The sequence below is a fragment of the Pseudophryne corroboree genome, chromosome 11 (assembly GCF_028390025.1).
Source record: "Pseudophryne corroboree isolate aPseCor3 chromosome 11, aPseCor3.hap2, whole genome shotgun sequence".
Lineage (NCBI taxonomy): Eukaryota > Metazoa > Chordata > Amphibia > Anura > Myobatrachidae > Pseudophryne > Pseudophryne corroboree.
The window spans coordinates 191,816,345-191,842,071 of NC_086454.1; the positions used below are offsets into that span (position 1 = coordinate 191,816,345).

Below are 25,727 nucleotides of genomic sequence, written 5' to 3' on the forward strand. Positions count from 1 at the left end.
TGTATGTAATATATCTCGCTCTCCCCAAACGGACCTTTGGGGGATATGTACAAGGTGCTAAGGGTCAAATATGCTTTTAACAGTTCTGTTTTATTTTCTATTCATGCAGCAGAGAAACAGGGCTTACAGTGGAGATGTCCCTGACTTCTCCAGTGGCACTCCCACTCCACGGCTGAGTTGCATCACCATACTTTAGCACGTGAGACACATGTCTAGGGGTGACACATCCTGGGTGTGGAGGGCAGCACAGCATGCTTGCTTGCATGATAGCCCTGCTAGGCCGATGGCCAGATGAGGCCAGGTTATTCTTTTTTTTTTGTCATTCCAACTTTTTTTTTATTTTGTAACTGGTGAGGGAGGAGGGACAATGGTCAGTAAATTGTGGTGGTGGAGGGGAGTGAGGTTGATGCTGCTTTGGCAGTTGGGAGTCCCTAACATAGAGAGGGCAGTGACATAATAGGGGGTGACCGATAACCTTGTGCCTAGGTGTGGCCTGATCCCTAAATTTGCCTCTGGTTATGTATATACTGTATTTGCCTGATATGCTGTTACCTCTCATACCCAACTGGTGTACTTTTCCTTTCCCTATCTCCCTATCTTCCCTGCTAGCATTATTCAATAGATTTAACATTACTGCAAGAAAAACAATTTGTGGAAGCAGAAATGTTAAAATGTAATGTTACAAAGGCAGGGCCGGCGCCACCATTAGGCAGCTTTAGGCAGCTGCCTATGGGCGGCGAACACTGGAGGGTGGCACCGCACACTGGCAATGAGAGAATGCTTTCTTTTTTATAGACCCTTGCCTCAGCTCAGCCAAGCTCCTCCTCTTCTTTAAGAGACTAGGAGCAGCCAGGGATGTCGTGGGCGCCTAATTGTCAGTCGGCACTGTGTATAATGTGAGTCAGTGAATGCATTGCATACACTGACTGTTCCAAATCCCTCCTGTCTCTACAATCCTGCCGCCCCCACACCTCTGCGATAGCAACTGGCATATTCCCGTCCTGCACTGACAACATCGTCAAAAGGTTAGACTGCTGCACGTCATTCCCCCCCCCCACCCACATGAATTGTCTCTCATTCTCCCGTAAGTTGCCCGCTTACTACAACCCCCCCCCCCCCCGTGATTGGGCTCTCGCATATTGGGGGTCGTTCCGAGTTGTTCGCTCGTTGCCGATTTTCGGAACGGAGCGATTAAGGCGAAAATGCGCAAAGTATTTTAGCACAAAACTTAGTTGATTTACTCACGTCCGAACGAAGAATTTCCATCGTTGAAGTGATCGGAGTGTGATTGACAGGAAGTGGGTGTTTCTGGGCGGAAACTGACCGTTTTCTGTGAGTGTGCGGAAAAACGCAGGCGTGCCAGGATAAAACGCGGGAGTGTCTGGAGAAACGAGGGAGTGGCTGGCCGAACGCAGGGCGTGTTTGTGACATCAAACCAGGAACGAAACGGGCTGAGCTGATCATAGTGTAGGAGCAAGTCTCGAGCTACTCAGAAACTGCTAATAATTTTCTATTCGCAATTCTGCTATTCTGTCATTCGCAATTCTGCTATGATAAGATACACTCCAAAAGGGTGGCGGCCTAGCGTGTGCAATGCTGCTAAAATCTGCTAGCAAGCGAACAACTCGGAATGACCCCCATTACCCGCTCCATTCCACAGCAATTGGGCTCCCGCATCATATTACCTGCTCCCGCGATTGTGCTCCCGCATGTTACCTGTTCCCTCCCCCCCGCGCGTTTGGGCTCCTGCATCATGTTACCCGCTCTCCCCTCATCATGTTACATGCTCCCCCCACGCGATTCTGCTCCCACTTGTTACCCGCTCTCCCCTCATCATATTACCTGCTCACCCCCTCCCCCCCGCGATTGTGCTCCCGCTAGTTACCCGCTCTTCCCTCATATTACCTGCTCCCCCCGCGATTGTGCTCCCGCTAGTTACCCGCTCTCCCCTCATATTACCTGCTCCCCCCCGTGATTGTGCTCCTGCTAATTACCTGCTCTCCCCTCATATTACCTTCTCCCCCCCACGATTGTGCTCCCGCTAGTTACCCGCTCTCCCCTCATATTACCTGCTCCCCCCACACGCGATTGTGCTCCCGCTAGTTACCCGCTCTCCCCTCATCATATTACCTGCCTTCCCTCCCCCCCGCGATTGTGCTCCCGCTAGTTACCCGCTCTCCCCTCATCATATTACCTGCTCCCTCCCCACGATTGTGCTCCTGCTAGTTACCTGCTCTCCCCTCATCATATTACCTGCTCCCCCCACTAGTTACCCGCTCTCCCCTCATCATATTACCTGCTCACCCCCCTCCCCTCGCGATTGTGCTCCCGCTAGTTACCCGCTCTCCCCTCATATTACCTGCTCCCCCCCGTGATTGTGCTCCCGCTAATTACCTGCTCTCCCCTCATATTACCTTCTCCCCCCCACGATTGTGCTCCCGCTAGTTACCCGCTCTACCCTCATATTACCTGCGATTGTGCTCCCGCTAGTTACCCGCTCTCCCCTCATCATATTACCTGCCTCCCCTCCCCCCCGCGATTGTGCTCCCGCTAGTTACCCGCTCTCCCCTCATCATATTACCTGCCTCCCCTCCCCCCCGCGATTGTGCTCCCGCTAGTTACCCGCTCTCCCCTCATCATATTACCTGCTCCCCCCCCACGATTGTGCTCCCGCTAGTTACCCGCTCTCCCCTCATCATATAACCTGCTCCCCCCGCTAGTTACCCGCTCTCCCCTCATCATATTACCTGCCTCCCCCCGCGATTGTGCTCCCGCTAGTTACCCGCTCTCCCCTCATATTACCTGCCCCCCCCGCGATTGTGCTCCCGCTAGTTACCCGCTCTCCCCTCATATTAACTGCCCCCCCCGCGATTGTGCTCCCGCTAGTTACCCGCTCTCCCCTCATCATATTACCTGCCCCCCCTCCCCCCCGCGATTGTGCTCCCGCTAGTTACCCGCTCTCCCCTCATCATATTACCTGCTCCCCCCCACGATTGTGCTCCCGCTAGTTACCCGCTCTCCCCTCATCATATAACCTGCTCCCCCCGCTAGTTACCCGCTCTCCCCTCATCATATTACCTGCCTCCCCCCGCGATTGTGCTCCCGCTAGTTACCCGCTCTCCCCTCATATTACCTGCCCCCCCCGCGATTGTGCTCCCGCTAGTTACCCGCTCTCCCCTCATATTACCTGCCCCCCCGCGATTGTGCTCCCGCTAGTTACCCGCTCTCCCCTCATATTACCTGCCCCCCCCGCGATTGTGCTCCCGCTAGTTACCCGCTCTCCCCTCATATTACCTGCTCTCCCTCCCCCGCGATTGTGCTCCCGCTAGTTACCCGCTCTCCCCTCATATTACCAGCTCCCCCCCCCGCGATTGTGCTCCCACTAGTTACCCGCTCTTCCCTCATCATATTACCTGCTCCCCCCCCCACCCCCCAGCGATTGGTCTCATGCATGGCAGAAGCACCCAGGAGAGTACTGGTACACATTCATGTTATGTTCTGAAAAAGTGTCGGTTATGGAAGAGCATCATAGTTTACTCTGCTGTCCAGACAAATCCATTTATATCAATGACTGTAATATTTAGGTTACTTTAAAAATAGTATTTTTTATTATGTATATTTATTTTTATTTTTCCTTGGAGTATACATTTGTATACATTTTGTACAGGGGCATCTGTAGTTGTATCATGTTTTCAGATTTTTTACTTGTGAAGAAGTCAATTTCATAGACTTCGCTTCACCTCTTCATTGTACTTCAAACATGATGATGAGCTAAAAGAACAAAACAATCAGTTTTCTCCTCTTTATTAGAGAGTAATTTAAGAATATACAGTGTATGTAAAGCTCATATAAGGTTGTGAAAATCACATTGATTGAAATTAAGATGCAATGCAATTGAAGGTCCCCCATATACTGGCCAATCAGACTACAAAGCAGTAAACAAGCAGCTCAATGGCTAGATCCAACAGGCCACCTCTATTGTGGTCAGATAATCAACACAAAAGTTGATGGCTTCATTATATTACTGAATTTACCATTCAATCTGTTCAGCATATGATTGGTTCTAGACAGAAACCTACTAGTATAAATAAACAATGTTGTTCTTGTTTTTGTATATAAAAGGTTGACAAGCTACCATAGAATGTATGGTCACTTTTGTACTTTCCGCTATGTCTGCTCTTTCTTTACAATAGAAACCAATGTTTGTTACATTATGCTGCCAAGGCAAGTTCTATTTGTCTAGAAGAAATTATATATAATACAGTTTTGTAGGCTATTATCCCATCATTTCTACAAAAGTAGGTAAAAATAAATACATTTTCGCTTACTTTTGTAGAAATTAAGTATCAGGGCCAGTCATTACAAAGGTAATACAGGGGATATCTCGGATATCTCTTGTTTACCTTTCAGTCCCGATTTGGCTCTGCACTCCTATACAGTAGTATGGGGCCCAAAATTCATCAAGCTCCAAAAAAAATAATAATAATTTAATCATCATATGTGCATTGGGTCCTAGTCCCCCACTCCGTCCTATGGATCCCTTCAGATTCCTCTGCTCCTGTTTGGATCTCACTACAGGACTCAGGATATTGGTATCTTCATAAGCATGTGCGAACCCAGCTGTCCCCACATAGTAGCAATTTTGAATTGCTCCTAATATTTAATATCCACCCAGAGCCTACTGTACCTTTAGGCACTTTTATGCAGGTGCCTACCTCTGGAGGGCACCACTGAATTCATCTAGCAAAAAACTGAAGGATGTCTCTATGCGACCTCCTCCTTTTACACTGCGCGTCTAATCAGGTGCAGCCACTGCAATCAGGCTGTACCACATTGTGTCTCAGCGCTTCCTCTGTGCCGACACATGTAACATCAAGTCATATGATGGCACATAGGAGGCAGATATATATATAATATCCCAGCACAAAAATGTGAAATTGGCCTCAATGTCCTATACAATTCCTAACATGCCATCTAGTGTGTATACGTAGGCAGAAAGACTGATCGTTACTCAAGGATTTGAAAGTTAAAGTATATTGTGAACAAATTCACAAAATTTAGTGACACTGTTTTACAGTATGCTTTATCACTTTAAAAGTCCTTGAGTGTTGTCTCTTTCTTTTCTCTGTATATGTATAATGATGCAATTCACCCCAGCACACCTAGTGACCACCTGCATCTCCCCTCCGAGAGGTGGTGGTGGTAGGGTTTGCAGGTTAGGGGGCGCTAAGCTGAAGATTTGCCTAGGGTGCAGAGAGATCTTGCACCGGCCCTGTACAAAGGCCTCTGTATCTTACACACTATAGTAACTATAGTGAAAAGACATTAACAATATGAGATACACTCTACTGGTCTAGATCCTGAAGGATACAATGTCATTTCTGATGAAACTGTTGCTAGTTCTACATGGTTGAGTCACATTATTATGACCACCAGCTAATAACCAGAGTAACCGCTGTGTGCAGCATGGACAGCAGCTAGACAGGCTGAACTGTCATTTTAGACACACGTGTGGTAGCTCCCAGGTTCATTTTGATGGTGAGCTGCTCCACTGTAGAGTGTTGGTCGGCCCCCACATACCTTCACAGCCAACGTTCCCCTCTCACATCAATGGCATGTGCTGCTCTGCAGTTTCCACATCAGTTATTTGCAATGGTGCCATTTGTCCAGTCACAATACACCTTCACCACAGCAGCATGCGAACAGTCCAGAAACCATGCTGTTTCAGAAATACTGCCACCCTTGGCCCTATATATGATTATCATCCCGTTTTGCAACTCGGATAAATTGCCCCTTTTACCCATTACAGCCACGAGTGATATGTGCGCAGACAGCCTATCGCATATTTACCCACCAAGCCAGTGCATGAAACATAACGAACTTTTGGGCTACGCGCTGCTGACTTCAGATATAGGAGATGGTCATAATAATGTGACTCAACTGTGTAGATACATTTTATCTGATGTGTATGCTCCAACTGCTTATAGTAAGAATTGTATTTAAAGATTACTGGCAAATGTATGTGTTATTTAAGTCTTTAGTCTTCAACTCTCTTGGCAAAGCAAGATCTGCCCCTCCTAAACTGGATGTTCCTTACTTTGCTAGATACTGTAGCTACGTCTTACAGATATACTGCTATAGGGAATGGATCATTAGGTCAACCCTAATTAGGTGGACAGTCAATAGGTCGACCCCATATGTTCAACATGGAAAAGGGCGACATGATCAATAAGTCAATAGGTAAAAGGTAGACAATGGAAAAGGTCACCAGGTACAAAAGGATGACACATGAAAAGGTTGACATAGAAAATGTTCAACACAAAAAGGTCAACAACATTTTTTTGTGTCCTTTTCACCATCAAATCACGGGGAACCCCAATTAGTGTGCCGTGTCCCCTTACATGGCTCATGGCGGGCAGGGTGCCCACTACCGCTGCTCTTGGCAAAGGTTACTATTCCCAATCGTGGTCCACATGTATCATAAAGTATGAAAAAATTGAAAAAATGCAAAAAAAACCTTAAAAATTTGTGTTGACCATTGTTATGTCGACCATTTGAACCTGTCGACCTTTTGAACTTGTAGACCGTACGCACTGTCGACCTTTTACATGTTGACCACCATTTCGACCATTAGTCGTTGATATCTTGACTGTCTACCTTTATTTAGTCAAACTATAGACCGGACACCATGGACCGGACACATCATCTCCTTAGTCAAGAGTTTACATGTTTGTCTCCCATGGCACATTATCTTAACTTGTGTTCAGGGCCAGGGACTGGCACTTTTAAATAATAATACTCAGTAGGTGCCGTGCCATGGCATTAATAATATGTGCTGTGTGAGTCACAGGATTTTCGGAGGCTGTCATTCAGACTATGCTTAAGGCCCGTAAACCAGCCTCTGCACTTACTGTATTTGCTATAGAGTGTGGCACTCTTACTTCTCCTGATGCTCTGCTACGCATTATGATGCTACTAAGTTTAAAACTTACAGAATTCTTGCATTTCTGCAGAGAGGCTTAGTCTTAGGCCTTCGTCTTGCCTCTCTTAAGGTACACATTACTGCCTTGTCTGTCTGGTTCTAATGCAGGATAGCCTCACTACCTGATGTACACACATTTCTTCAAGGTGTTATTCACATTCAACCTCCCTATGTCCCTCCTGTGGCTCCATGGAATCTATCTGTTGTGTTGGAGGCTCTACAAGAGGTTCCATTCGAACCTCTAGACTCAGTGGACCTCAAATGGCTGACTGCCAAGACTCTTTTCTTACTGGCTATTGCTTCTACACATTTATTTGGTGGGTGTGGAAAAACCCACAACTCACCAAAAGAAAAGAAATTCCTTTGTTTGGAGCACTCTTTTTTATGATATGTATGTATTGATTCGTAGTTTATTTATTTAAAACATAACTTTTATTATTCAGTACTTGACTAAAAAATGAAAGGGGTATACTTTAAATAACATTTGATGAATCCCCTTATGAACAGTTGTAAAAATATATATATGAGCAGATATTGTCTTCTTGAGATTCTGTATCTTGCTCAAAAAATAATAGAAAGACAATGATAGTAATCTATCAGACTTTTAGCAAACAGCAGTAGTGATATTTTTTATAAACATATTTAATCAGACAACACATTGGTATCTAATATTGAAACTTGAATGTCTCATGCATAAAATCCAAACCAATAATGTGTCTGGATTACAACAAGCGGCATGAATCGTGCTAAATACCTTCTTAGGATCGACTTATCCCCATAAATAGATAAACACTTGTGCATTGATGGCTGATCCCTCTTCCATAAAGATGATTAAAAATTACTGTACATGTCTTTGTTTGCTGAATAAAGAATACATGGTTGCTATTTGAAAATACTGGGCACCTCATCTGTATTATAGTTCATATGTATCCTTTTGTATAATCTTGAGCATGATCCTGACAATTTGATAATATGTATCAAGTTATATTTGTAACAGATGCAGGTGCCTAAACAGCAGCCACTCCATCTAGGCCAAATTCTAGTCACGATTCAGCAAGCCACGTAACTGCCATAAGACCCGTACATAAATATGTGAACACAGTATCACCCTAAGATCATATGGGAATGGTGGTTGTTCAAGAGGTATGATCAAAAATTCGAAAAAAAAAACCAAAAACACAAAAACGACCCTAAGCATATCTTGATAAAGGCATCAAGATGTATTACAAATCCTATGCATATGGGCAGATGTCAACATGCCGGAATCACTTTTACACTCGCATGAAAATCCCGGGATATTGCACGTGAACGCGCATCATCCCGGGATTTTTGTCAGTGTGAAAGGGTACAGGGACAATTTCCCGGGTCGAGCATCCCGGGATTTCAACCCTGGTCTCGACCAGGGTTGGTCCCGGGACCGTCCCGGGAAGCTGGGTAGTGTGAAAGGGCCCGTCCCGGGATTCACTACCCGGGACTGTTAAAAGGCCTCCGATTGGAGCTTTCATGGGCTCAGAAAAGATGATGTCATCTTTCAGAGCCCTGGGGAGCGTCCTTGATGCGTGTGAGGAAGGCAGCATGGCGACCTGGACAGACCAGGAGGTTAGAGAGTTGCTGAGCATTAGGGGAGAGGAGGAAATAATGAGGCAGATCACAGGCACAGTTAAAGATGCAGTCATTTATAAAAACATCTCCAAGATGCTGGAAGCCAGGGGAATCATCCGCACACAGCAGCAAGTGTTAAACAAAATGAAAACTCTTAAAAAGCAGTTTCTGAAGGTGCATGACAACAACAGGAAAAAGAGCGGTGTTGGCCGTATCGACTGGCAGTACTATGACATCTGTGCCAATATCTTTGGAAACACAGCTATATGCAGCCCGGTGAGTCTGTCTTCCAGTTCACAGTACACTGCTACAGAAGGCACTCCAGAAGAGACACAGACAAGCAGTGACGTCTGTCCGTCATCCCCGTTGTTAATTGACGACACACCTGAGGACAGCGACACATCCTCCAAGCCGTCCATAAACACATCCAGAAATGACAACAGCATAACTGCAACCATTGAAGACGTCGTGGAAGCTCAGACCAGTGACAGTGGGACTGTACAAAGTACCGTCACCCCAACTTTACAGAAAAACAGTAAGTACATGTTTAGAAAATAACACTCATAGCACAAATCCACAATTGTTAATCATCCGGTTATGTGTGTAGTATGAGTGGCCAGTGTGGCAGCAGCGTGGCGAGCGCAAATGAGCCCCTTGCAGGATCACTGCGCTCAGCACGCTGCTGGCACGGTGGCACGCTTTGCAATTTCTGCCCCCACCCAGGGGGGCTTTGCATTTTTATAAATAGTTCAATGTTGCAGAGTAGCTAGTGTGTAGGTGGATTAATGCCACAAACACATGTTTGCTAACGCTGCTATTTTTATATACGCTCATTTTGTATTTCTTCACAGTTTACACCGTACCGCCTAGAAGGAAGAAACTGAACAGAGCGGAGCAAGTGGCTAAAGCAATGTCAAATGTCCTTGTCGACCAACTCCGAGAGATGGACGCTACAATGTCCGCACAGGAGGATGCAAGGCTCGACAGGTTTCTAGAGGCAGAACGCCAAATGCATGATGCATTTCTTTCCCAAGTCATGACAATGCAGGAACGCATGAGTAGAGAGCAGTATGACCGCCACAGGGAATTGCACCAAATGAACATGGCGTTCTATGAGCGTATGACCAATACCTCAAGAGCACCAATCCAACACCACAACTCACAATACCCTGAGCAGGGTTTTTCATCATTTAATCCTTGCCCATACTATGCCCCAAATACTGCACCATCTAGTGCGCAAAGCACAGAGTTTACTGTATTGCGCAATATGCCGTGAAACACAATGAATTTCTTATTGTTGTTATTTGTTGTTAAATAACCACAGTGTGGTCATTGTTTATGCACAACAGTTTGTGCATTCTTAAAATTTTTTTCTATGTTCTGTTTTGTATAGTGTCTACATTAAAGCACTTTTTATTTATTTTTTACACAGTAATAATATACTGCAGGGACACTGTGGTTTATGGTGTTGTATCTACAAGCCTACCAGTGTTTTTTTTTTTTTATGCCAATCAAAACTTGTTTGCAAATCTATGCATAACATTCCCATTTGTGCGTAACAGTAGACCATTTTTTCAGTGTTTTCTACATTGTTTCTGCATATATACAAAGTTTGTGGCAATGTGTTTTTTTTGGAAAATCATAAATATTGAAACCAAAGATCAAAGGTGGAATACAAAATAAAAAAAACGTAATTCACCAAACATGTTGTGCTGATTCTTAAACTCTATTGTACCAGTGCTGCAAGGTTGGACGTAATAGTGTGGCGTATTTGTTCTGCAGCGGAGTTTGAGGCAGTCCCAAACAAAGCACCTTCCACATGTGGGTTTATAACCTCAGGGTCCTGCACAGTCCACTCAGGAAGGAATAGCTCATTTTTCAGTTCACAGATGTTGTGCAGTATACAGCACGCAGCTACTACATTAGATATATTCTTTAGGTCCACATCATTGCGCTTCATCAAACAACGCCATCTTCCTTTTAACCTGCCAAAGGCGTTCTCAACCACCATCCTTGCTGAACTCAGGGTGTGAGTATAGGTTTGTTGCTCTGGGGTTAACTGGACCTGTTGGGTGTAGCCTTTCATAATCCAGGGGCGTAAAGGGTATGCAGCATCCCCGATGATGTGGACAGGGATCTCCACCCCATTCACAATCTTTGCACACTCTTTGGGGTACAGCCAGCCTCCCTGGTTCTCCTCTACGATGTTGTACAGGTCAGAATTGGCAAGAACTCGGGAGTCATGAGATCGGCCTGGCCAGCCAATAAACACATCTAGGAAACTAAAGAACAGTAAAATTTAAAAAAGTTAGAATGTAAAACTCACACATGCAACTCATCCCACCACCCCAAAAATAAACACTTACCAATATTTGTGGTCCACAACAGCCTGTAATATGATGGAGTGCCAGCCCTTCCTATTAAAATAGTCAGCATGGTTGTCACGTGGGGCAATAATGGGGATGTGTGTCCCATCAATCGCTCCTCCACACTGCGGATAGCCTCGCTTCACAAATCCTTTGATGGTATCCTGTAAGCGCTGTCCTTGTGGTAGAGATATAAAGCGCTTGTATAAGGTAGATACAATTGCTTTAGTCACCTGGTGGACTATGACACAGCAGGTGGAGATCGCAACACCGAACAAGCATGAGACTGAGCGGTACTTTCCTGGGGTAGCATACCACCACAATGCAATAGCTAATCTCCTGCGTGCCTCGATGGGTCTCCTAAGCCTGGTGGTCTGCATGTCAAGTGCTGGGGTAAGTAATTCCAGGATGTAGTTAAAGGTTGCCCGAGACACACGGAAGTTAGCCATCCACTCCTCATCCTGGTAAGCTTCCACGGTCCTCATAAAGGATTCTCCGTGCCGGCGATCTCTGGACCAAAATGAGCGGTTAGGGCCCATACTCACGCTCAGGATGGTACTCATCCTGGATGATATGAGGGCTCTCCTCCTGCGCAAATATTGGCGGTGACTAGCAGCCCTATCCAGCATAAATTGCGCCCTCCTCCTCCTCATAAAATATATGTGCAGTATACTGCACAGTGTGACAAGCTGCATCATGCTGTCAGTGGCTGTATGAAACATCTGCAAAGCAGAAAGAATCATGAGCTCAGGCATACACACTGGTACTCCGTCGGCCATGACTGCAGCAATGGTGTGAGCAGGCACCACCCCTCCCTTTGTTGACTAGTGTGACCTCATCTATGTGAGCCAGAAAAGGCCATTTCTAATGACATGCATATGCATTTGCAGGGATATCCCGGGATCAGTGTAAATGGGGCTGTCCCGGGTCGATCCCAGGTCTTAGTGCAGTGTGAAAGGGGTCAGTCCCGGGAAGGCATCCTGGGACGCATCCCGGGAAGCATCCCGGGAGTGACCCGGGAGTGCGAGTGTAAAAGGGGTATTAGATGCATATAGGGTTTAATAACAAAAAATTGTGTTATAATATAACATGGACAGTGAAAAAGACAAATGTAGACACTCTAGTAAATGAATCCCATCTGCTGTCTGACCTCATCCATGAGCGGAGGAAAGATGAGAGTAGGACCGTCGACTGTGCCGTAGAGATGAGAAAAGAAGGAACACTGGCTGGGGACCCCGTTGTGGTATTAGATGGGCCCTGGTGCTTAAAGGCCTTGCAGGGTCTAAATGCGCCACTAGGGCCTGAGCCAGAGTCCAAAATGAAAAAGGGGAGAACAGAGAGAAGGATCAAAATAAAATTGATTTGATAATGCTATCAATTACCACAGTATAGGGGACATGAGATCGATATGTCTCTCTGTGAGTAGTCCCTGGCATATAGTCCCCAGGGTGAAATTAAGTGTTAAACACACAAGTAATAATACCTCCTTATCCTTGGAATAAACAGTTTTTATTTATACTGCAATTTCCCACACCAAAATTACTCTTAATGGATATTGTTACTATAAAGAATGGTTATAATATGTATCTTTGTGGGCACAGACTAAATGGTATCTCAAGCATTAATATATGCAAAATGGTTAGGCTTTGATCGTTGCCATATTGCTTTGAGAGGTTGATACCTGTTCAATAGAAAGCATACAAGGACAATACCTATTAGGTATAGGACTGTAATAAAGCAGTAGGCACTCCAGTTCACTGATCCCATCTGCTGTCTGACCTCATCAAATGAGCGGAGGACAGATGAGAGTAGGATCGTGGGCTGTGCCATAGAGTAAAAGAAAAGAAGGACTGCAGCTTGTGAAGCCGTATGTGGTGTTAGGCGGACCCTGGTGCTTATTGCCTTGCAGGGTCCGGATGCGCCACCGGAGACCAAGTGTCCATTCGTGGAGGGGGAAAAGGGGGGGGGGGGAAGGTTGAGGGAATACCGGGTTGTTTAGTCCAAACCACAGGTCGCTGTAAATCACCGCTGCTGACCGCTGTATCCCCGGATTCAGTCGATCCTAGCCGCTCGATCACTGCAGATTGCTGCTGCTAATCACGGGTCCCCCTGCAGTGAGGAGTCCGTGCGTCAGGCCGTTGCTAGACGTACGTTTCACCACCTGGGCTTGCTCACCTAGCAGCCTATAGTGGTGTTCAGATGATGCATTTAAAAAGGAATCGTTAGCCAATACCTTTCCTGAGGTCCTAATTAATTAATTATGGCATAAATTAGCCCTGCTGTTCTATCCATTAAACATTGTATACCCTATCTGACTCCAAAGGCAAGTGCTATAACAAATCGTCATCTCAGAGATTAAATGTAAAATTTCTATTGTACACAAGAAGTATTTGTACATAAAAACATAAATAAATCATAATGGGATTTTAATGATATTAGTGGCACTAGATAAATTTTGTATAGTGTTGGATCATAATAATCAAGCAAATAATATATGCTATATTGGTTACAAAAATTAATTAAGGAAAGTATTAACCACCAAGTTAGAAAAACCCCAAAAAACAAAAACAAAAAAACAAAACACAAAAAACTAAATTAATTAATAAAAAGGGTCAAAAATGAAAATAAATATAAATACAAAAATAGAATAAAATAAAATAAGAAGAATCTAATTATAAAATTAATAGTGAGGGGGATGATGAAAATCTTAGAATAGTAAGTAAATTAGGATAATATTCATAATAATAATAATAACAAAAACATTTATTAAATATATATAAATAAATGTGAAGAATAAAACAATGTTAAGAGAGAAAGAGTACCTAAACATTAGTGGATTATTACAGTGCCCTGAAAGGGTCCTTACCTAATATTGTGACTGTGGAATATGAACCATTGTGTGAAATTAAAATGTGTTATGAGAAATGGACACAAATTTAGTATAGGTGTGAAACCAAATGGGCGTGTGTGTGAAATCATCGTGACTTGATGAAAGCAAGTGTAGGTGTATCATAAAGTGCTGGGTGTAAATTAAGAATGTATAAAAGAAATGTGTGGTGGTGTGACAACAAAAGTAAAAGGGATTTAAGTATTGTATGTGAGTCTACTAATTGCTGAACAGGCTGACATAGTTTAAACCTGGCATGTGTAACAAGGTGAATGTAAAATTGTGTTAGTGAAGTGATACAAATGATGACACTAAAAAGGCCTTACAAACGTGATTGAAAACCAGGTTTAAAATAAAAATTGTGATGGAAGTGTGACTGTGATTGATTGTGTGGAAAGAATGTGTTAGGTTCATATTGGAAAGAGATAAATAGAGAGAGTGGAATTAGAAACAAGTAGTGATGGTTATATACTATTAATATGCGCGGGTGCTTGATTGACTGCTACATTAGTTGTGTGAATATAATCTGAGAAAAGTGAATCCGATACATGGGATGTGGTGAGAGTATATATCGTATATATCAAGAAAACAGGGGTTGTATAGTTGAAAGTAAGGATGAATATACCATTATGGATCTAGGAAAAATGTCTAAGCTCCACATGGGTGTTATTATAGAAACACTGTGTAGTGTATATGTTCATTAAGTCCAGATGGGGCTAGGCTTCCCAGTAAGTAGGTCCACTGGCTCTCTTTTTTGAGTAGTTCCTGCATTACATCACCCCCCCCCCCCTGATTCCGAGTTTCACCTTTTCCAAGCCAAAGGCTTGCATCCGATGGGTTTTGTCATTACGATGGAGATGAAAGTGTCTAGCCACCGTTGTTATTTGTCGGAAATTCTGCATGTCTCTGTCCACATTCCGAATTGTTCCTGCATGTTCCAAAACCCGCTGTTTGAACATACGTGTGGTTATTCCCACGTATATTTTGCCACAGAGACACTGTATGCAATACACCACATTAGTTGTTTTGCAGTTAAAGTAATCAAAACCCCTATGTTGCTTGCCAAATCTGTCTGTAATCTCTTGTATTGGCAGCATATAATCACAGGCCCTACAAGTCCCACATGGGTAAGTGCCTCTTACTGAAGGAGAGACAGAGGGGTGTTGTTGGTAATGACTTTGTACCCAGTGATCCTTTAGATTAGGTGATCTTCTCCAGCTCATCGAGACCTTATTTCCCAGACTGGTTGCTAAGTCTGGGTCAGACAACAGAACATGCCAATGTTTTTGAATGCCTTCTTTGAGTTGTCTCCACTCCTGGCAAAAATCTCCCACAAATCTTAATTCTTCTTGATCCTTCACTTTCTTTTCTTGGAAGATGAGTGAGTTCCTATTTGTTTTCAATAGAGAATTGCGTGCCTTTTTGATGGACCTATTGCTATAGCCCCGTTCCTTAAGACGGACGGTCACCTCCTCACTTTTGTATCGGTAAGTTGCCTCGTCTGAACAATTCCTTTTCAACCTTAGGAACTCCCCTTTGGGTATGTTCGCTATAGTCATTGATCTCTTGACTGTCTACCTTTATTTAGTCAAACTATAGACCGGACACCATGGACCGGACACATCATCTCCTTAGTCAAGAGTTTACATGTTTGTCTCCCATGGCACATTATCTTAACTTGTGTTCAGGGCCAGGGGCTGGCACTTTTAAATAATAATACTCAGTAGGTGCCGTGCCACGGCATTAATAATATTTGCTGTGTGAGTCACAGGATTTTCGGAGGCTGTCATTCAGACTATGCTTAAGGCCCGTAAACCAGCCTCTGCACTTACTGTATTTGCTATAGAGTGTGGCACTCTTACTTCTCCTGATGCTCTGCTACGCATTATGATGCTACTAAGTTTAAAACTTACAGAATTCTTGCATTTCTGCAGAGAGGCTTAGTCTTAGGCCTTCGTCTTGCCTCTCTTAAGGTACACATTTCTGCCTTGTCTGTCTGGTTCCAATGCAGGATAGCCTCACTACCTGATGTACACACATTTCTTCAAGGTGTTATTCACATTCAACCTCCCTATGTCCCTCCTGTGGCTCCATGGAATCTATCTGTTGTGTTGGAGGCTCTACAAGAGGTTCCATTCGAACCTCTAGACTCAGTGGACCTCAAATGGCTGACTGCCAAGACTCTTTTCTTACTGGCTATTGCTTCTGCAAGAAGGGTTTCTGGTTATCCTGTCATCCTCCTTTCTTGATTTTCCACCATGACAGAGCGGTTCTCTGAACTAGACCTGGTTACCTTCCTAAAGTGGTTTCCTTTTTTCACCTGAATCAAGAGATTGTGGTCCCGGCCTTTATTTCTTCTGAATTGTCTGCTAAGGAATGCTGTTTGGATGTGGTTAGGGCTCTACGTATCTATGTGGAACATACTGCCTCTGTTAGATGATCTGATGTCCTTTTTATTGTTTTTGGATTTCACAAGTGTAGCTGGCCTGCTAAAAAGCAGACGCTGGCCAGATGGATTAGAATGGTCATTGCACATGCTTACTCTCAAGCTGGCCTTCCAATGCCAGCTTCGATTTCTGTCCATTCTACTCGGTCTGTAGGACCTTCTTGGCCATGGGGTATCAGCTGAAAAATTGTGCAAGGCAGCTATGTTGTCTTTGGTACACACATTTCTTAGGTTTTATGCCTTTGATACATTCACCTCCCAGGATGCTTCTTTTGGACGCTGGATACTCTTATCCGCTCTGGCGCGTTCCCACCCTTGAAGTACTGATTTGGAACTGCCCCAATGTCTCCCTGTAGAAACCCTATGTACCTTGCTGCAAAAAAGGAGAGTTATGGTAGACTTACCTTTGTTAACTCTCTTTATGCGAAGTGCATAGGGTCCACAGGGCCCCCACCCTGACGCACCTGGCCTCTCTGGGTTTGAACGACATTGGCCTCTGGTTCCTTTCTGTTGTCAGTGAGAATGTGTTCTTATGTGCCTAACAGCTTTCTTCTCTCCTTTCTGCTTTCTGCATTGAGCTGGTAAACAAAACTGAAGTGCCTGTGCCTGGATGTGGGGTTATAGGGAGAGAAGCTGAGCATCTTGGGATACGCTGAAAGCTTTACGTGTTTGGTGCTCAGATTCCCGATCCACCACTACAACCCCGATGTTTCTCCTATGTACTCCTATGTACTTCGAAGAAAGTACAGTTAGTTAACAAAGGTAAGTCTACCATAACTCTCCATTTTTCCTCTACAACTTGTATGTGTTCAGGGCCAGGCAGTGGCATTGTGTTACAATAATGCTCAATTGATTCCATGTCACTGTGTCAATGATAAAAAAACTGTGTATTAATATTTATTATGATCAGTCGATAGAAGAATAGTAGCAGCAACCAAGTACTTGTGCTGGGGCTGAGGCCAGTCATGATGATCATGATAATACTATAAGTGCTATGTGATTCACAGTGTGAAGATTTTGTTCCAAAAAACACAAACAAATTTTTTTTCTAAAACTTGTGTGTGTTCAGGGCCAGGCAGTGGCACTGTGTTACAATAACACTCAGTAGGTGCCATGCCATCACATTAATAATATAAATGCTGTATGAGTCAAAGTGTCAAAAACCTAAGAAAAATAAAAACAATTGTGTGTGTTCATGGCCAGGTAGTGGCACTGTGTTAAAATAATGCTCAGGAGGTTCCATGCTACTGTATTAATAATATAAGTGCTATGTGATTGGCAGTGTGAAGTTGTTGTGATTCATTAAAAAACAGGAAAAATATATTTTTTTTTCTAAAACTTATGTGTGTTCAGGGTCAGGTAGTGCCATTGTGTTACAATAACCCTCAGTAGGTGCCATGCAACTGTTTTAATAATATAATTGCTGTGCATTAATATTGATCATGATCAGTCGATAGAAGAGTAGGCGCAGCAACTAAGTACTAGTGTTGGCGCTGAGACCAGTCATGATGATCATGTTATTAGTACTCCAACATCTGCTAAATCTGGTGCTCAAGGTTGTAGATTGTTTAAGAAAGGGCACCTGAAATCCAAACAATATTTTACAATGTTAAAGAAAAGAACATCACCACTAATATGGCGAAAGTTTACTCCCAAAAACAAAAAATTTACAACATGCCATAGGCGACATGCAGTGGCAAGGAAAAGCTCAGGCTTTGGCCTTTGTTTGCGATTGGTGGTTATAGAATTGCTGTCAGTCAGGCATCTTCTTTTGTAACCTCATGATGGTGTGACACCTTGTCACACAGAGTCTAGAAGAACAACAAAATACCCCCTGGCACTAATTAAAAGACTCAGTGTTAAATAGTTTGTCTTCAGGCAGATCACTGAAAAAAGGGGACTTCTCTACCCTTTCAATTCATGAACTAAACAAAACATACAAAACACAGGCAGCGCTAGCAAACTGAATTAAAAAGATTTATTTTATCTTAGATCATAAAATAGCTTGGTGTTTCCTTTATATACCTCTATACTTGATTCCACATATATTTATAACAAAAAGTTACTATCTTAAAACGTGGTATTATATATGTAACAATTCATCACAAATAAAATACAAACAAACACATTTGTCTCATTTGATCTTATTCAGCACTAAAATGTAGCCATGCTCCACTATATACTCTGTATTCTTATAGGCACAACCGCCAGGTGTTAATCTGTTAGTAATCTCAGCAAGCTGTTACGATAGAGTCTCTTTATCCAGCTGATTATAATATTTCGCAGTCTGTGCAGCTTCTGCAGACAACAAGCACAACTTATCTGCCGCCGTTAAAATAATGCAGGACTTCAAATCAGTATTGTTAGTAAGAGCAAAGTTATTTATGCAAAGCAATTGCTATTTAAACATGGCAAATTTAAGTGTGCAGATATTACCACATCCTCCTCCTGGGCTATAATTACTTTTAGCTCCCGGCTCTGGTGCTTCCAAACCCTTTGTACAAGCCTTATCCGGAGATATAGTGAAATGCTCCCAGTCATGAGGCAGGTTCCTTCAGCGTGGAATATCAGAAAGAGGTGTTCAGGATCCCCTTTTAAAAGACGCGTTTCCCCACCTGGGTAACGTATCAGCGGCTTCCTCAGTCAGGTATTGATGCTCCCCGGACCGCTCCCTTTTATTACCGGCATTTTGCACTCCAAGCCTTGCTTTCACTCCGGACTACGTATCAGCTGTCAATGATATTCACCGGCCTTTTTGCATTCCACATTAATTATACCAAGTCTGCAGAGTAATACACTTCCTCCTCTTTACTTTGCAGTCAAAGCGGACTTCTCAATCAATCCTTTGTCAGTGAATCCACATAGTTTAATCTAAGTGCGGAAGGTCATTTGTATATATATATATATATATATATATATATATAGTGTTGATCCTTAAAGTGGAGCATAAATTGGACTTTCAATGCTCACAATCAAGCACACACATATATATTAAAGCATCTGAGCCTATAATTATAAAATCAAATATCTACATTCATATATATATATGTACACACACACACACACACACACACACACACACACATATATATTTTCCTTCTTTATATGTATATATAAAGCACTGTATATTTTTCTTAATATGGAAACATACAGTACAAACATCTTTTCTATAACCAATATTCATATATTTAATCAGGACAATTTTTAGTTGTTAATATTATAACCTTATTCATCCAACATATTTTCAGTAGAATACTTCTTTCTTTAACAAACTAACCCTCATCTCTTCTTAGAAATTCCCTTATAAGTATCCAGATGATGACCTAGAATCCCCTTACAATAGGTCTTTTTTAGGGAAGCGTCAAATGGCCACATGGGAGAACACAAGGGGCCCATTAAAAAGAACACGAGACAGAGACCAAGGGGATCGAGAGGAGGTAGGAGAAAATCCCACAAAAAATCTATGTATCCGATAAACGAGAACCAGGAAAGGAAACTGGGGGTTTTCAATTTGTCCTCAAGGAAAATAAATGAGGATGATTGAAACTCCTTGAGAAACGCCTCAATTTCGCACCTGCAAGTAAGCCCAATTTATTTACTCTCTTTGTGGATCTGAATAAGTACCCCTTATTTTGCTGCATACTGAAGATCAAGATGCTCTAGAGATTCTGGAGGACCTACAAACTAATACAGATTAATTAAATCCAGAAATAATGATTTATGTGATTTATGATACAAGGAGGGTAAATAAATTTAAAGTGAAGTCAGAGTTCTATCCCCTTCAATACAAGGGTTCCTATATCGAAAGCTTTTATAACAGCACTTTGGAATATTTTAAAAAATTATGTGAAAAGGCTGAGAAAGGTGGTTTTAGAGATAATTTACAGATAGGAGAGGGAAAAGCTTTAAAAACCCTCTATTCGGATGAAAATATAATAATCAACCTGGCAGATAAGGGCAGTGGAATTGTGATACTCGAAGTGAAGGACTATTTAAGTGAGGCCTATAAACAACTGGCCAATAGTCTGTTTTATGTTGGGTTAAATCACAATCCCACCACCCAATACCAAAAGAAATTTATGGATCTTCTTGATGATGCCCTCTGTGGTGGCGCAATATCAAAAGAGACGTTTACATTTTTGTTTAATGCACATCCTATCACACCCACATTTTATTATTTACCGAAAATTCACAAGACACTTACCTCACCCCCAGGTCGTCCAATAATTTCAGGTGTTGGGTCACTCACTAATAATCTATCTTTTTTTGTGGATTATTATTTACAGAGCCACGTAGGGAAACTGAAGTCTCACATCAAAGATACTAAGCATTTCTTAAATTTAATGAAGACTGTTAAATGGAAAGAGGGATACTCCATGATAACTTGTGACATTGAAGCGTTGTATTCAAATATCCCACATGATTTGGGAATAAAGGCAGTTAAATATTGTTTGGATAGAGATTCGGAGATGTCAGATTCCCTACGTGGCTTTATACTAAGTTCAATAGAATTTATTTTCAAATACTATTATTTTTTGACACTAAAATTTATTTACAGACATGGGGTACTGTGATGGGAACGAGGTTCCATGCTGAGCTTTGCCAACCTTTACATGGGGTGGTTTGAGTAGGAGCATGTGTGGGGCAGGGGGTTCAGTGCAAACCGTGTCCTCTATGGCAGATTTATTGATGATTTATTTTTTGTTTGGGATGGGGATGCACATTCGATTGACACATTTATTCACGATTTAAATAAAAATCAATATGGTTTGAAATTCACGTCTAATCAAAGTAAAATAAATATAAGTTTCTTGGATATTGCAATATCAACAATGGGAGGAGAAATCTCAACAGAGACGTATATAAAGCCAGTAGATCAAAGTAAATATTTGAATTTTAAAAGTTCCCATGCAAAGGTATGGAAAGTTAATATCCCTAAGGGACAGTTTAGTAGGATTAGACGTAACTGTTCAATGTGAGAGTCCTTTAGAAAACAGGTAGGCTTGTTGTTTGAGTCATTTTTGGAACAGGGGTACCCGAGAGAGATATTACAGAGAGCGTTAAGGGAAGTTGAAAATATGGAGAGAGATACATTGCTCAACATGGAAAAGAAAAATTTAGAGGATATGGGTGAAAATCTAAAGTTAGAGGATAAGATGAAAGAAGATAGATCATCCCTATTTACAACAAAATTTAATAACTATTCACATGAAATTAAAAAGATAATTAAAAAGAACTCTGAATTATTAAAATTGGATACAGTACTGAGAGAAATGGTGAATCTTAAGGGGAAAGTGATTTTCAGAAAATCGGAAAATTTTAAACAATTAACAACCAGTCATTTTAAACAACAAAAACTAGAACCATCAAAAACAACTAATACATGGATACCCAATAGACCTATAGGTTTCCATAAATGTGGGAACCATACATGCACGACATGTTTGCATGCCAGTAGAAAAGAAACTGAATTTGTTTCACATAAAAGTAGTGAAAAGTTTAGTATAAAAAGTTTTATGAATTGTAGAGCAACATTTGTGATTTACATTGTGCAGTGTGGTTGTGGGAAACAATTTGTGGGGCATACAACCAGAATACTACACACGAGATTCATGGAGCATTGGAGGAATGTAAATACAAATGTGAGATCACGCCCCTTGGTCCAACCACATTGCACAATGTAATATCTATACACCTAGTGCTATTAAGGTAATGGAGATCGAACATGTAAAAACTACTGTACGAGGTGGGGATAGATTTAATACCTTCTGTCGGAGGGAAGCATTTTGGATATACCGACTGGGTACATTGTACACGTACAGTTTAAATGTCATGGTGGAGTTGAACCATATTGCGTGAAAATTGCAATCTAAGAAATAGGAAAAGAAGAAGTTAGAATATTATTGGCAGTTATGTCATCTGGTGAGGGTGGGATCTCTTCCCCTTGCCCATACTCCCCGTACACCCCATCAGGTTATCCCTTTATCAAGATGGCGTCATAGGTCTCGCACCACCTGCTCCGGGTTTGCCCACACCACAATTCATTTATCCCAATACAAAGATGGCGTTCCTGGCTTCCCTGTTACCGTCTGTCTAGTTCGCGCATACCACACGCTACATCAGCTGGTTACGCTCTGGAGCTGTGGCGGACGGGAGCGGCATTGTAGCGCGCCCGCCCACTGCACCCGTCGCACCTGCTCCTACATCATTGGGTAATTCCTGATTGTAACTGCTTTTAAAATCCGTCCTCCCTCCCGACCTCACTGGATCCGGAAGTGAACAAGCCCACACGGGCAAAACGCGTTTTCCACAGGGGGGTCCGCTCATGTAACACTTTCATGGCATCATCTCTTTTCACCTGACAAAGTTCTGACCTGCCTACCTGGTTTGAAGATCCGTAAGCCCCATCTATTGTGTGGATGCGTCCCACAAATAGCAACATTTCAGTTATAGATATATTTAATTATATCTGCATTCACTGTATACCAAAGCCATTTATTTTATGTGGGTGTTGCTCTCTGATATGGGCTGGTGCTATAATCTTCAATTGAAACCAGAATATTATTTCTGATACTAGAATCCCCACAATTACCATTATCCTAGGTTTTTTTGCAGTGTCAGGACCACATAAATATTGTACATATGTTATCTTATTTGCAATAGAGGCATTGTCTGTGCATCCATATCATTGACAATACTTGGGCTCATACGGTATATGCAGAGTGGTAATAATTTACCGTTGCCCATAATGACATTCTGCATCAACTCATGGTGATTTATGCACTCTCTTCCTGATAATATGAGAATACGTTTACAGGTTGAATGATGCTACTCAAAAACAACATCCTGTATCTAGGCATGATGATTCATGTTTTTGTCTTTTGAACAATATTTTTCCTTTATGAAAGAAACTTTTCCTAGATACAGTTTCACAGTCCAAACCTCATCAGGGGTAGGACACTGGTGATCCATAGGATCTGTAGCATCCGTGTGGTTTCTTCACATTATCAGTAATCACAGCTAGGCTGTTCTATTTATCTATTGAGGCAACTTATCTGCCACATTGGTTTTTTCGTGGACTCTCATCCACGATCCACGGGGCACAGTGCCACTTGTGTGTGTACTGTTGAACCGTGCCTAACATGGAAAGCAGATCCACACATTTTCACCTACTTTACTCATTCATCCCTCCTTTCCTATTTTTCTCTCAGTATTTCTAACCTCTATAATTTCCTATATAGGTGCACTCTCATTGGTGTACAGATCACATAATCCTCTACTACCATACCACGCTGACAGCGCCCGATCTCGTCTAATCTTGGAAGCTAAACAGCGTTGGGCCGGGTTAGTACCAGGGGAGGAGACTACCTTGGAATACCTGGTGTTGTAGAGCAGGAATTCATTTCCCTCTCTATGTGAGAAGGGACACCAACAGCAGTATCACCACTAATCCTATCAAGTATCTCTCTACCATTCCCTTTAGTCATCCTATGTTAATTTGCAGCTCAATGCCTCAATTTTTGTCCGCAAATACGGTATCTATTCATAATTCAGGTGTGTAATTAATTTTTGGTGACCAATGATCATGATTTAGCTTAAACTAAGTGTTCATATTCGGATATTCTTATAATATCTTGTTTGACCACCCCTCGGTTCCATCAATACAGAAATTCTGTACTGGTCAGGGGAAATGGGGGTATGACAACTCGATGTCTACAACCTTTCCAAAATATTCTTTGAATTAGAGAGACCAGAACATTTTAACAATTTTTGTAATTCCTTAATCCTTCATGGATCTTTTGGATGGGTAACTACAGTTTAATATTATCAATAAAAGTTATATTTTAATACTCTTTACTACATATTACTGTAAATCTTTTCTTCTTTGGACAAGAATGCGCCCACACAAGAGCCTTCTTTCTCTCCCATTGCTAGTCTGTATACTTTCTGGCTCTGGGCGCACCACCAACTAGGACAGCACATAATAAGAGAAAATTGTATATATTTTTCTCCTTCCCACTAATTAGGGTAACTTACTGCTCAATTTTGGTTTTTCCTGTCATCAATACTATTATATCTATATGACCTGTGCCTGATCGCCCTGTGTCTTGTCGAGGGTGGGACCTCTGTTGAGGTTTATGTTAGGGATTGGGAGATGTTATCCTACAGGTAGACACCAGAGGTCCATCTGGGTCACTGGCCCAGGATTCATCTCATTAGTATGAAAATGGTCCTGTAGCTTTTATAAGCAGTGTATTAAATTATCCACTTATATAAAGTAGGATGTCTATATATTGGATACTTAGAAGGTGATTTCTAAGGGGAAATGAGGGTTAGTTTGTTAAAGAAAGAAGTATTCTGCTGAAAATATGTTGGATGAATAAGGTTATAATATTAACAACTAAACATTGTGCTGATTAAATATATGAATATTGGTTATATAAAAGATGTTTGTACTGTATGTTTCCATATTAAGAAAAATTTACAGTGCTTTATATATACATATAAAGAAGGAAAATAAATATATATATATATATATATATATATGTGTGTGTGTGTGTGTGTGTGTGTGTGTGTGTATATGTATATATATATATATATATATATATATGAATAAAGATAATGGATTTTATAATTACAGGCTCCGATATTTTAACATATATGTGAGTGCTTGATTGTGAGTATTGAAAGTCCGATTTATCCTCCACTTTAAGGATTAACACTATATATATATATATATATATATATATATATACATATATATATATATATATATATATATATTATATATACAAATGACCTGCAGAACTTAGATTAAACTATGTAGATTTACTGACAAAGGATTGATTGAGAAGTCCGCTTTAACTGCAAAGTAAAGAGTAAAGAGGAGGTAATGTATTACTATACGGACTTGGTATAATTAATGTGGAACGCAAAAAGGCCGGTGAATATCATTGACGGCTGTACGTAGTTTGGAGTGAAAGCAAGGCTTGGAGTGCAAAATGCCGGTAATATAAGGGAGCGGACGGGGGGGGAGCATCAATACCTGACTGAGGAAGCCACTGATACGTTATCCAGGTGGGGAAACGTGTCTTTTAAAAGGTGATCCTGAACACCTCTTTCTGATATTCCACGCTGAAGGAACCTGCCTCACGACTGGGAGCATTTCACTATATCTCCGGATAAGGCTTGTACAAAGGGTTTGGTAGCACCAGAGACGGGAGCTAAAAGTAATTATAGCCCAGGAGGAGGATGTGGTAATATCTGCACACTAAAAAGTGACTAACATGGCCATGTTTAAATAGCAATTGCTTTGCATAAATAACTTTGCTCTTACTAACAATACTGATTTGAAGTCCTGCATTATATTAACAGCGGCAGAGAAATTGTGCTTGTTGTCTGCAGAAGCTGCACAAACTGCTAAATATTATAATCAGCTGGATA

The 25,727-nt window shown here is 42.0% G+C and overlaps 1 pseudogene; it reads left to right on the forward strand.

The window, feature by feature from the left end:
* The first annotated feature begins 23,557 nt into the window (after positions 1-23,557).
* LOC134971185 (5S ribosomal RNA) lies at positions 23,558-23,676 on the forward strand (annotated as a pseudogene).
* Positions 23,677-25,727: the final 2,051 nt, after the last annotated feature.